At 47.5% G+C, this 13,488-nt stretch overlaps 1 protein-coding gene across 1 annotated transcript in view; it reads left to right on the top strand.

The window, feature by feature from the left end:
• Positions 1 to 13,488, top strand: part of TOX2 (TOX high mobility group box family member 2) — a 153,892-nt gene that overhangs the window by 91,772 nt on the left and 48,632 nt on the right. The window lies entirely within an intron of this gene.

Raw genomic sequence — 13,488 nt, 5'->3', positions numbered from 1 at the left:
TCATTTACCACTCAGGATCAGGGCAAAGGGCTTTCCCCCCCTCTATGGAACATCCTCCTGTTGCCTTTTTCCCTACCTGGAAATGAAGCTCAAGATCATTTTAGTAAGAAAGTAATATGAGAGGGATCTTTATTTGAAGGCCTCTAGAGGAAGTTATGGAAAGATATCCACAAAATCCCACACCCCCAGGGGTGAGTATATTTTTATAGGTTTTAGGAAATTAACATTAATGAATAATTAATGAAGAGCACCAATTAGGAGGACAAGTGGCAATGCAATTCTTCCCCCCCCCAGTCAAGCCCCTTCAGCTCTGGTTGTACTTTGTCCATGAAAAGCATCTCCAAGAGTTGTTCTCAGCCTTGGTGCCCAGGAAGAACCAAGGTAGCACAGGGGTCTTGTACCTCCCTGGGCTTGGAGCTCTGGAATTTGTTTTGTCTTTCTGTTTAGAGAAAGGCCATGAAAAAGTACTGGGAACATTAGTCAGTAATACAATAGGTGACAGAGTTACAAATATATATGTGAAGAATACAACATATTAGAGAACTGTTGCCTGGAAAGGCTGACTTGGAACAGAGACTAGACAGAGGAAAAGGAATAAAATAGGAATTTATTGAAAGGATTCACCTTGGGCAGTGCAGGACCCCAGCTGCAGTACACCCAAATCAAGTCCAAGATGGATCCTGGTCACGAGTTTTACACTTTTATAAGTTTTGGTTCATCTACATATTGGGGTTAATTATCCAACCACAGCCCCAGGTTATGAACTCTCAGGCCCTGGCTTGCCCCTTTCCCTTAGCCATTGCTTCTGCTTTTTGGGTACCAGTTGTCCTTGATTCTCCAGCTGGAAAGGAATTGTTTTGTCCAACTCCCCTGTGAGGAGACCTTACTAACACCTAACATGAAGTTTCAGAGTTACTCACTAAGCAGCAGAGAACCTGAAAAATATAAAAGCTAAAACCCAAGGCATTAGAACAAAAGACAAAACCCAAACAGCATCACTCCCTGAAGCAAGCAAAGTGCATGTGCCCCATCCCATGGCAAGGTGACCAGCAAAGCCCCATCCCTGTGTCCTTTCTCTTCCTCCCTGTCCCACTGCCAGGGTGGCCCCAGTGGCACCAGCAGGAGGAGCAGGGATGTTCCCTGAAGGGAGAGCTCTCCTATGGATTTCAGGGGGAACAGGATCCCTCTATGCACTCACAAACTCCAGTTGCCTCCCCGCTCACTCCGTGGGAAGGGGATACCTTGCAAAGTTTCAAATGACTCGTGCAGGGATAAACAAGGCAGGGATAATGAAGTAAAGTGAAGCTCTGGGAAGAAACTCCAGGGCTAATTAGAGCTTATGATGCTTCTGCATCAGCAGCACCGAGGAAAGGTTGTGACTTGATTTTGACAGTGATATTGAATTAATACTGCTGCTGTTTAACACCATTTTCCTCTTTAGCAGCTTTAGCCCCGCGGTTGGGTTTCAACATTGTTTCTCTCTAAGATCATTGATTTTGAATGACATTGATATCAAACAGAGTTAATTTTACTTAAAGAACATGGCTGGGAGCCTGGTCCTGCCTAGCTGGGGAATGCTTGGTGTTGATTGCTTCAATAGATAAGGGTCTGAAATGTAGCGATATTTAAATATTTAAATGGGATATTATCTCTTAGTCTAGGAAAATCCCAAGGCTTTCTGAAGTGCTGATGAGTATCTGAGTTTCATTGTTAGTGTGTTTAAGAGAAATATCATGTTCTGCCCATCAATATTGAACAGAGGCATATTTCTATGGAATTAAATATTACTTAGGGCTCTGTGTTACTTTTTAGGTTCTTAGGTGATTAAAACATTCATTTCTGACACAAAAAGAGTCAATTTCTGATGAAATATTTTTCCCTGGTTTAATTTAAAGCACAGGCCCTTTGCCTGACCCCTATTTTCATAACACGATAATTTTATCCCGTGTTGATTGTCTCCTTTTTGAGAGGTGATATTGCACTTATAAATCACTTTCTAAAATACCTAAAGAAAAAAAAAAAGAGGGGGATTTATTAAGCAGCTTCTCTGTGCCAGAAATAATTTATTTTGGAGTAGTCCTTGGGAAATGTTCTCTTTCTTACTTTATGGTACTGTTTTACAAATGCAGCGTGGTGATGATAAATCAGGGCCAATCCAGAGAACATAAGAAGGGGACTTAGTGGGCTGTAAATGTAGAATAGAGAGATTAAGATTTGTTTGCCCCTTACCATGAAAATAAAAAAAGTCCAGTGAACCCTGAATTTCCTAGCTGAGAGTGAACTGAAACTGTTCAGTTTTGGAAACCCTTGGAGCTGTGATACATCTTCAGAAGTCCCAGCAGCAAAGGGATCAAGGGAGGGAGCTGTGTTGCTGTGTTAAATCCTGCCTTACCCTCCCACCACAGCCCTTTCTCCACTGAAGGGTTACACCTTCTGTCCCTTTGGTGGGGAATCAGGTCTCCCTTTGCTGCAGCACCAGCCCACGATGGCAGTGCTGGTCCCAGAGCACACCTACAGCTCCTGTGAGTGCTCAGGGGAGAAGCACATGCACATGAGGGCACAGAAGAGCCCTGGAGAGCAAGCACATTTTAAACTCATCTGGTTAATAACTAATAGCCCCTTCCAGTGCCTACAGGGGCTCCAGGAGAGCTGGACAGGGACTGGGGACAAGGGATGGAGGGACAGGACACAGGGAATGGCTTCCACTGCCAGAGGGTAAGGATGGATGGGATATTGGGAAGGAATTGTTCCCTGTGAGGGTGGGCAGGCCCTGGCACAGGGTGCCCAGAGCAGCTGTGGCTGTCCCTGGATCCCTGGCAGTGTCCAAGGCCAGGTTGGACACTGGGGCTGGAGCAGCCTGGGACAGTGGAAGGTGTCCCTGCCATGGCAGGGAGATTGCAACAAGATGATTTTAAGGTCCCTTCCAACCCAAACCATTCTGGGGCTCGTTTGCCAGTACTTCCAGAAAAAGAGGGATTATTTCAGCCAGGTAGAGACCAGTCTAGGAGTGAGCCTTGCCTGCACAGAGCTCGGAGGAGCTGGCTCAGCATGCAGAGGTTTTGGGTTTATTCCAGGACCAGCGTTGCTCATGCAAATGCAAACGCTGGAGCTGGAGCCTCTCTCCTCCCTGCTGCTCTTTGCTGTAGCTCACACAGGTTTTTTGCATACACAGCTACATCCTGCCTTGGTTGCCATGTCTGTGTGTCTGAATACAATGGCAAACAACAGGCAGCACATGGTAAAATGTTTAGACACTGGTCAGACTTTTGCTCTAAAAATGTAACTTAAGCCTTAGGATTTTTAAAGTCAAAAACTAAAAAGAGAAAATGAGCAAATCTCTAACTAATGATAGACATGAGCCAGGACTTACTGAGAGCCATAGGATTGGTATTTTTTCCTGAGAACTCAGAAGTGAATAAGGAAAATCCAGCTGCAAATTACTGTCCCATGTGTGTCTCTTATACTGGGATGTCCTGACATTACCCTCAGATTGCATTAAACCTCCCAGTGCCTCTCAAGGGATATCCTACTGTTCCCATTGTGCAGGTGATCAACTCGGAGGCATTTTAATCAGCACAGAAATTCCCATGGCAGGGCGGAGCTGGGGAGTGAAGGTAGATTTGCTGTGTGCCAGCCCCTGCTCCTCGCTCCAGCTCACCCATGAGCTGTCAGATGGAGACCCTTATTTGAGCAAAGCAGCTGTGCCCTGATGGGGAAATGCCAAATCCAGCATCACTTCTGTTTCCTCCTCCCTTCAGCAGCACTCCCCAGAGCACCCTCCACACCACCACTCTCACACATGGATCTGCCCATGGACCAGCTCCACATTTCCATGTCATGGCTCTTTACTGATGTTTCTGTCACTTCATTTCCCCTTCCCCACCCCCCCCCCCCCCCCCATGATTCTTTAGAAGTTAAGGGAGTTTTCAATCCCTGAATGGGGTGCAGGGAGCTGCAGAGATGGATGGACAAGAGCCTGCAAAGAGGTGGCACAGGATGTGATGTGTGAACTGCTGGAGGGGGTGTGGGAGGGCTGGGGAGGAGGCAGAGCTGGCCCGTTTGGGGAATCTTTGTTATTTTTTGTGCTGATGACAAGAAACAAACAAGAAAATTCTTACTGCAGTGGATTTTTCTTTTCTAGTGATCTCTCTTTTCCTATGGGAAAAAAGGAAGGGAAGAGAAGGGAAAGAGGAGGAATGGCAGGAGGGAAAGAAAACAGGGGAGATGTGACTGTCACTGAGAAATGGGAGTAATTAGGCAAAAGTAATCAAAGAGGAAAAAAACATGTTTTCCTTTGGAAGAGAATAATTTTGCTCACTGTGAACATCCCAGCAGCAACTTAGCCTTCCAGGGATCCACAGGGAGTCCTGCTGGGCTGGGATCACGCTGGGGCTGGGACTGGGGGTGTGGGGAAAGCAGGGGAGGGGGAAGAGATGTTCTGTGGATCAGTGGGGAGGAGGGTGCCCGCTGCCTTAAGGAGCTGCTGGGAATAAATGAGATTTCAGAGTGGATTTGGCAGAACATTTTTGACAGAAACAAAGGGCGATCAAGGTCAGAGCCCAGGAATCTCCAACGCAGCACAAACTTATTTCCATAAATATTGGAGAGCAGCCAGGAGGGCTGGGGGTGCCTCTGCTTAGCAGGTGGGACAGCTGGGGTGGGGGGAACCAGGAGCCCCTGACTGGGGGGACAGCACTGCCCAGAGCCCTCCAGCCCTGCTCCAGGACCCCAAAACTGTGCTCCCACGAGCCTGGCCACAGGATGCATCTACACACTCCGAAAAAGCAGCCACCCTGCCCCACTGCTTCCTCCTGCTCTGCCGTGGCCTGGGGCAGTGTGGGCACAGCCATGCATTTCTGCGTGTGGGAAGCATCTCATCTTTCAGAGTCTGTGGCTCCTGTTGTGAGCCAGCATGAGCTTTGTAGGTGTATGGAGCTGCTGGGGAGACTGACACCTCTCCCTGTGTCTGCATCTTCCCGTTGCTTCTCATGATGAGAGATCTTTATTACTCGTCTAAAGGCACTAACATTTCCTTCAGCCCACTGGGGTGACTTTTTTATGCTCACAGCAAGCTGGTGCGAGGTGCAAGGCTTCAGCCACATCCTGAAAGGTTTCGTTTCAGTTTGTTGAGTGGAACGGAATTATTTGAAAAATATTTAAAAGCCTCCGAGGCAAAAAGAACATGCGTGGTGTAAAATGTCACGTTTCGAGTGAGCTGAGGAACCTGCTTAGGTCGAGGTGAGAGAGTAAAATGGTAAATGGGGGTGAATTGTAGAAGAAAGGTGAATGCCACTGTGAAATTCCAGAAGTTTGCAGCTGACTTTGAATAGCTGCTTCCCAGCACAACAGGGCTTTGGTGTGGAACAGAGAGAAGAGCAGTAAAACACAGCAGCAGCAACTCAGCTGCTGTGTCCCATGTGAGAAATGGAAAAGCAGCCCTTTCCTAGAGCTGGGATGTGCATGCCTGGGATGCTGCAGGGCTCCAAGGACAAGCTTGGTGCTCACCAGGAGTGAGGTTCTCCTGCAGGAAGATTGCAAGGGTCCAACCTGGGCTGGGACACTTCCAGGGATCCAGGGGCAGCCACAGCTGCTCTGGGCACCCTGTGGCAGTTTTTACCACTCTCATTGTAAAGAACTCATTATGTCAATTAAATATTGTCACCAAAGCCGAGTAAGCTGTGCCAGTCTTTCCTCCAGGCTGCTGGAAATTCATGATCCCAGCAAGCAGAGCAGTTTACATGCTGTGGGCAAATACTTCCAATGAATCAATATTTTAATAATTCTGAGTCACTGCCTGCTGAAATAAGTTATTTAGAATAATCCATATCCCCATGCAGTGTATCCTAGGTAGCTTTGCCCTTCAAAGCAAGTTCATGATCTTCAGAAGAGCCTTTCTAAATAAACAAACCAACAAGAGCATTGTTCTGGTCACGGACAGCAAAAACTTCCCTGAGTTCCCCTTGTTTTAAAACTGCAAGTTTTGATTGGTAATTCTGTGTTGTGAGCTTTAAGGTTTTGACTAATTCAGCTTTCTGCTTATTAATGGTTTGGTATTTAGAAACTGAACTCCTAAACATGAGGCGGAAAATAGTAATAACACGACCCTACATGAAAGGTTCTTTGTATTAAGCAGAGCCCTGCTTGCAATTCCCTGCTAGTGTTTTTCTCAGAGGCAATAAATGAAAGAAATATGTCTTTTTAAATTTTATAAAACTCAGAAAAATGGTTTTAAACAGCTTTTCTTCACCTCCTATAATTATTTATTTTCAAACAGTCCTTCAGGGTAATGTTCCGTTTTCTTATTTCACACTCCTTTTTCTCATAAATGAACCATCACTTCAATAAATCATTATGAAAACAGAGACTAACACAAACCCTGAAAGGTTGAAAGATTTATGTAACACATTTATGTTTTCCATTTTCTCATTCTGGTACTCCACTGCTAAAGCTAAGCTAATAAAAGCTGCTATTAATATTTCTTGTTGCCTGGCAACCACAGAGAGGGAGTAATAGCTTTAGCTAGAAAAATAGATGACCGATAAGGAAAAATTCAATTCTTTTATTATCTCAAGGGAAAATGGGCTTTTACTGGAACATTATGATGTACGAGTGTGAAGTTGAATACAAAGGATATTTTTTCAGTTGTTTTTCTATTTTTAATGAACATTATTTTACCTTCACAAACTCGTTTAAGGCATTTGCCCCACCTACTTGAGAGATTAATTTAGCAACACCCACACATGCTTCTGGCTTTAAGTATCTGTTGGCATTTTCACTTGGAAGCCCCTTCCCTCCACGCCTCCCCCTGAGCTGGAGGGCCTGGTCATAAAATTTCGCTCCAGGTCGGAACCTGGGAGACAAGATCCCCAATCAAAGAGTAAACTGTTCTTGTGTTTGTTCAGAACTTGCTTTCTCACAGGAAGGGGCTTGTGTGGAGCAGTGTTTTGTGAAGCCGTGGGTGTCACGGCTGGGCTGTCCGTGCTCAGGGACAGCAGGAGTGGCTGCTGGGGATGCAGATGCAGAGCTGCTGCCTGTGGGCAGAACGTGCATGGATCCCTCTGGGAATACCAAGGCTGGGGATGAGCAGGTCAAAAACAGCCCTGGGAGGACTTGAGGGTGCTGGTGGGTGAGAGCTGGACCTGGGAGTGTGCCCAGAGACACCCCAAGCCCTGGGCTGGTCCCCCAGCGTGGGCAGCAGGGGACAGGGGGGATTCTGCCTGTCTGCCCTACGCAGGTGACACCTCACCTGCAGGGCTGCCCCAGCCCTGGGGCCAGCACAGGAAGGAGCTGGAGCTGCTGGAGTGAGTCCAGAGGAGGCCATGGAGATGCTCCAAGGGCTGGAGCCCCTCTGCTCTGAGCCAGGCTGGGAGAGCTGGGGGTGCTCACCTGGAGAAGAGAAGGATACAGGGAGAGCTCAGAGCCCCTGCCAGTGCCTAAAGGGGCCTATAAAAATATGGGGATAGGCTTTTTCTCAGGGCTTGTAGCAACAGGACAGGTGGGAAAGGTTTCAAACTGAGAGTTGGTTTAAATTAGATAATAAAGAAGAAGTTTTTTAGTGAGGGTGGCAGCCCCTGGCACAGGGTGCCCAGAGAAGCTGTGGCTGCCCCTGGATCCCTGGAAGTGCCCAAGGCCAGGGTGGACATTGGGGCTTGGAGCAGCCTGGGACAGTGGCAGGTGTCCCTACCCATGGCACAGGGGGTTGGACTAGATGACCCTTACAGGTCCATTCCAACCCAAACAATTCAACAATTCTTTGAATGCAGGTCCTGTTCTGTGGGAGAGGTTCTCCCTGAGTTTCCCAGTCATCCTGGACACCAGCAGAATCTCCCTGTGAGCAGCAGCCCCTCTCCTCACATGGCTGAGGCAACTTCTGCATGGTCCCTTGCCAAGTGCTGCTGTGAGAGAACTGGGGTGATGTGGGTCCCTTTCAGGACCTGGCTCTGCAAGTGCTCAGAGAACAGCAGAGCTTGTGAGGACTGAGCTTGTGAGGAGTGAACCTGAGGAACCTGGATGGCCTTGAGGTTGGTCTTTAGGTTCAGCCATGGATATCCCATTTCTGAGATATGAGTAACTAGGGTGTCACGATACGCTTTTCACACAAGGGAGCTGTTGTGACAGCTGAGAAGCAAAGCAGATGTGGGCTTTTCTTGGTAATGAAAGGATTTCCCCCTGAACAAGGGAAAGGAAGAAGACAAGGTGTCACTTGAACCAGGCAGAGGATGACTGTAACCTGCCAGGGTGGGAATCTCACATGGGAATCTGCCTTTTTTCCTGAAAGCCCATGATAGCCACCTCCCTGCAGGAGAACTCCTCCTCAGCCGGAGATCCCTTGCAACCCAAACCCTTCCAGATTCTATGTCCCAGAGCAGGGGGATGCAGGAGAGCATTCAGAGGTGCTCTTACCCACAGCACCTCATCGTGCCTGCAGGAAGGGCCCTGCTCAGCGATCCAACGTGTCTGTGTGTAAGCCTGGCCGCAGAATTGTCTCTGCTGCCTCTGCCTCTTTTGGTCCTAGGCTGCAAACTGAGTCCTTATCTCCCTGTGCTCATGTCTTGGCCAGAAGGCAGCAGGTCCCATCCCGAGGTGTACCTGCTGCTCTCAGTGAACCAGCATCTCTTCTTCACTGCATCCCCCCCTTTTAACTATTCCATGAAAATTCATCCTCCTAAACTTTCTTTTCCTCTCTTTGAATTGCTTTCTCTCTCTCTCTCTCTGATAAGCCAGTACCCTCGGGACAGTCCCAGTAGGAAAATCTCCTCACCAGCCATACAATCCTCCAAAGGGGAGGCGGATCCCAAGTGGGACGGTCCTTCTTGCTCCTTCTGTGGCACAATTTGCTTTGATTTTACAGCACTTTCAGCTTTTACAGCCCTGACTGCACTTAAGCCTGCGCTTAAGCAAACTCGCGTGGAGCTGGAACGCGCGCGGTTTGCTAAGGCTGGGGAGGAGGAGGAGGCTTGCTCTGAGCAGCCTGTGTGTAATTAAAATATCAATTACGCCGTGCTGACAGCACGCCAAGGAACTGCCTCTCGTGTGTGCACTAAACTTAATCACTCCAAAGTCTCCTCACAAGACCTGACGAAGTCGTGGTGCCAAACACAACCCGAACCCGGCGCTTGTAAAGCACAGCTGAGATATTACTTTGTGCAATGGTGCCGTGCTCCAGAGCTGGTATCGTGTTCTGGAAATTATCTTTTAATGTACAATTTGTATTGCTGAGAAATGTCACTTACTTTGCAGAACGTCTCGCCGGCATAAAACCCAAGATTTATTCCTGTCATTTTTTTATCTCCTCTACCGTGTTGATAATAAGAAGTCTGCTTTATGTGCGTAATGCCTGTGTCAGTTTTGAAATTTGGGGTTTCATAAAAGACAGTGGTATAAATAAAACATGATATAAATTAAAAATATAGTGGAAAATAAAATTTCTGAATTATGGGAGCAGATGAGATGAATGCAGCATGAAGGAGATTTTCAGAACAATATCAAATAACTCCAGTTAATATGTTCAAGGAGTGGGAGGGATCTTTTTTCAAGACCTGATTCTGATCTCGGATGTGTTTGTCTCTAGTGCACAGACATGCAGGTGGATGCCTGTTCTTAGCCCAGTTTTAACCCTTTAGGTTTAGGCTGTGTTCACCGTTGGGCTGAAATTTTTTTGTCCTTCTTAGCAAAAGATCCCACTTCAGCAATTTTCCTGGGTGAGGTTAAAAATCCATTTTGCCCCCATAAAAAAGTCCTGCAAATGAGAACATTCAACATGTTTTGTAAAATGAACTAGAGCTTTGGAAGAGAATTTCTCTGGAGTCTGGGATGTGGCTTTGGGGAAAGAGTGCCCCAGCATGAGCAATTCCCTATTTCCTGGTGGAGGATTTGTCAACTCAGCCCCAGGAGCTGGGGTTGGTGCTTGGATGGACTTTTCCCCAGCTGCTTGGGCTCTGGTGTACTGTGGAACCATCTCTGCCATCTTCTTCCTCCCTATCATAATTTGTAAAAACACAGGAAATTATGTCAAAAGTAGGGAAAGATAGAAAAATTGAAAAAAAAAATATATATATAATGGGCAGAAAGTGTTGGGATTACCCTTGTTCATGCTGACTAATCTGGGACATTGTGAAATGTCTTGCCTTTAGTTGCAGCATGAGATAAATGATGCCAGAACATCTCTGCTTAAAAATTGGTTGTCTTTGATGCAACAGTTTTAGGTGTGTTTGTGTTTTTGTGTGTGAACCTCAGGGATCCCAATCCCTTTGGGAGCAGTAGGTAAAGTGAACAATGATGTGTTTCCAGGGGCTCTCTGCTTACCAGGACATGGGTTTCAGCAGCAGCCAGGGCTCTGTGTGTGTGCCAGAACTGCCAGAACTCACATGAAAAGGTTCATGTGAGAACTCCAGGTGGGATGTCCCTCCTTCCTTGTGGACGGGGTATGGAGCAACCTGGTCTGGTGGGAAGTGTCCCTTCCCATGTCAGGAGAGTGGAACTGGATGAGCCTTAAGGTCCTTTCCAACCCAAGCCATTCTGTGATTCCTCTGCCTCTTGCTGAATGTAATCAGATCTCTCTCAGCTGATTAAACAGAAGCTGCTTCACCCTCCCCAAAATGCTGCCTTTGTGCCTTATTTTGTGCATGTGACCCAATGGCACAGGTCATCTGAGGACTTGGTTTTGTTTGGGTCACACACAGGAAAACAGGCATTTCCAGGCAGGAATAATCCCCAAGGCACGTGTCCCTGCACCTTCTCCTGCCTCCCATTCCTGCTCCCTGACTGGGCCAGCAAAGCTGAGCTGTCATTGCCACCTCTGGACTGACAGCAGGGGCCTGATGTGAGGAAGGTGGTTTTGCCAAGGACATGGAGCTCCCTGTATCCTCCTGGAGCTTGCACCATCTGTCCACCTTGTTTGCTGTCCCTTCTGCCCCACACTTCTCCCCTCTTTTTCTCATTTCCATGGGAATAACGAGATGTGGGGGCTGTGGACCTGTGCCAGTGCAAAGTGCCTCCAAAAAACAAGTGAAGGGTTTTAATTTTCATCATAACCTCTGCCACACCACTCAGTGTTCATGTTCCCATGAGTGTTCACGTTCCCATGAGTGTTCACACCCCACATAAAAATGCCACATAAAGTCTTCTTTGAAGTGCATCAGGCAGCTGTAAATAGAACCAATTTTTGTGACTTTTTAACCATCATCACCTCTGATACATGAAAAACCAAAGCAGCGTGTCTGGCAACTCTTAGCCATCCATTTCATGCAATTTGATCAATGTTGCAGCCCATCTTTCATTGCCCTTATCCCTTAGATCAGTCATATTTATCTCGTAGCTGTCTCTGGCCTCCCCTCTGTGTGTTCCCAGTGTGCATTAACCTGCTCCAGCAATCACTCACTGCCCGGACACGGGCTGTGGAACTTGGAGGTTCATTCCCAGTCACACATTTGCTTTGCTTTCCATTGCTTTTCCAGAAGTTTCAGCCCCAAATGGCCTTGCAGGGACTGGTGTTGGCTCCATTCCGTCCCATCCAGGCAGGAGAGCACAAAAAGGATGGAAATTTCCACGGCTTTTGTTTCAGCTGTAGAAGTTATGATGACTGTTCACTGCTGTAGGTGTGTGCACGTTGAGTGAGCCTCTTTGTATTATTTCTATGGGAGCCATTTTTAGAGGCAAATAACAGAAAGTGCTTACAATAAAAATAATGGGCTGTAACAGGTTTTGTTATGCAATGGGGAGATCAAAGAGCCACATCAGCCACAGCCCCGAGTGACAGGAGGAATGGTCCCTAATTGGTAGGTAAGATTTCCTCAGCTGGTAAATAGAAATGGTAATCCCAGCCCTTTCAGAGGAGTTTTCCCCTGCCAGTGGCCTCGGTGGGGTTTGCTGTGAGTGTGAGTGATGGTGCAGAGCAAGGGAGAACACAAACAGCAATCCTGAGGCAGATTTCCCTTTCTTCAACAAACACTCCTAATCTCTGCCTGCCTTTTGGGTGTGAGTCTGGGAAGGTCCAGCTGCCAAATTCAGACCCCATCCCAGAAGACGGAAAGCTCTGAGTGTGGCAAGCACACCCTGGGAACAGCAGGCAGCCCCTGCTTCTGAATGGTACAGGCTGAACCACTTCACATCCCCATAGCCCCAAGAAATCAAAGTTATCATTTAAATGAAGAGTGCTACTTGAGTCCTGCCTCTGTGAAGAGGTGTGGGATGCAATGTCAAGAGAAATTATAATGATTGCTACAGATGCAGCTTGTCAAAGAAAGAGAAAAATGTTTCTGCATCTGATGCATGGCAGCGAGCCAGTTGGTAATGTTATATGTCCGAGTGTTCCGCTTGGGCTCTGCTGGCTGGAAAGCATTCCTTAATGCTCTGCCTGGCTGTTCCATTTGTCTCCCAGCTCTGCAGAATCCCATTAGGAACCTTCTGTTTACACCGTGGAAATTGCTCGGTCTGTGCGGAGGGCGGTGCGAGGAGGGGGCTGGGTATTGCTGCAATCCTTCACCCTCTGCAGGAATTGCTGCCCGTGCATTTCTCACTTATCCCTGCTGCCCTGGGCATTCCTCATCAGGGCTCCAGGTGTCCTGGCACCTGCAGCAGGCAGCTCTGGGATACCAGGGTGCTGTTGGAGGGAGTGGTATCTGTTCCCTTTTCCCAGGGCTGGCCCCAATGTCCTTTTGTCCGAAGCCTGGGTATGGATTTGGAGTTAAAGAGTGCAAGGTGGGTATGTAGTGGCCAACATGGGCACGTGTCTCACCAGAGCTGTGTTGGACATGGATGGCTATCCATGGTTTCCCCCATGGATACCCGTCTGGTCCTTGTGGAAATGGGCAGCAGGGCAAGTGGAGCTGATGGAAGTGGCAGACTGGGAGGGACATTCCTTCTCCTTGTGCTCCTCCTGAGGCAGAGGTGGATGATATCAGGGCAATTTGAGTTGTTGCCACAGAAAAAGGGACTAGCAAAGTGTCAGGGAGTGGCTGCCCTGACCCAGGACGTTTTCTGTAGAGAGGTGTTTTTTGCCAATCTCTTCCATTCTTGATGTTATTTGCAAACACTAGAAAAAGCAGTGATTAAAGACTCGTGCACCTCATGATTTGTGGGGTCTCTCAAGGTTTTGTCATTACCCTGGATGCTCTGTTGCTTATGCTTTTATAGTAACAATGCTGGGTGTAGGCAGTGAGGGATAAAACTGGAGGGTGACACAAAGAAGTTGGACATATTTGGGACAGGAGAAAGGAAATTCATAGAGATGTAAGCATAGAAGGGAAATGGACTGCAAGATTGCAAAGGCAGTTTGTTCAGCGTTGATAAATGTGGAATTAATGCATGTGGAAGAGAAAAATATTCACTATTCATAAAGCTTGCAATGCTCTAGATTGGCTTCCAGAGAGCACCTCAAAAAAACCTTGTGCATTGATAGAGGACTGGAGAAACTCATGGAGGGGGTGGTTTGGAGAGTTGTATACTCTGTGCTGTGATGGTCATCCCATCTCAGGCAAGAGGAAGGAA

Source organism: Cinclus cinclus, chromosome 18, assembly GCF_963662255.1.
Source record: "Cinclus cinclus chromosome 18, bCinCin1.1, whole genome shotgun sequence".
NCBI classification, from domain to species: Eukaryota; Metazoa; Chordata; class Aves; order Passeriformes; family Cinclidae; genus Cinclus; species Cinclus cinclus.
This window is presented reverse-complemented; position numbering and strand designations above follow the sequence as displayed.